The 324-nt window shown below is 51.5% G+C and overlaps 1 protein-coding gene across 1 annotated transcript in view; it reads right to left on the minus strand.

Annotated features, from left to right (window-relative positions):
• Positions 1 to 324, minus strand: part of LOC107680922 (TBC1 domain family member 2A-like) — an 18,641-nt gene that overhangs the window by 9,292 nt on the left and 9,025 nt on the right.

Genomic DNA, 324 nt, shown 5'->3' on the forward strand with positions numbered 1-324 from the left:
GAGGAGAACTCCGAATTCAGAGGAATAACGTTGCTCATTCCAGGTAACCCTTTGATAAAAAGGGGAGCACTGCTCAATACTACCACGAGGACAGCCCATGGAGCGAGGAATCCAACTCCTCAGAGAGGATTAACTCTCGTAAGAAAGCACCATACTCACAATAACCCTCAATGGTGAGGGGTTAGATACGGTAGACCAGTCAAGGTAGCATGAAAGCGTAACCCCAGCCCGGACGTCCAGGAAATTTTTGCAGTGACGCGCCGGGGGCCTGATGATCACGAAGGCTCCCGCAGAAGCCTGTGTTATGGCCGCATGATCCAGGAA

This window comes from Sinocyclocheilus anshuiensis, unplaced genomic scaffold (assembly GCF_001515605.1).
Source record: "Sinocyclocheilus anshuiensis isolate Anshui unplaced genomic scaffold, SAMN03320099.WGS_v1.1 scaffold1462, whole genome shotgun sequence".
Classification (NCBI taxonomy): Eukaryota; Metazoa; Chordata; class Actinopteri; order Cypriniformes; family Cyprinidae; genus Sinocyclocheilus; species Sinocyclocheilus anshuiensis.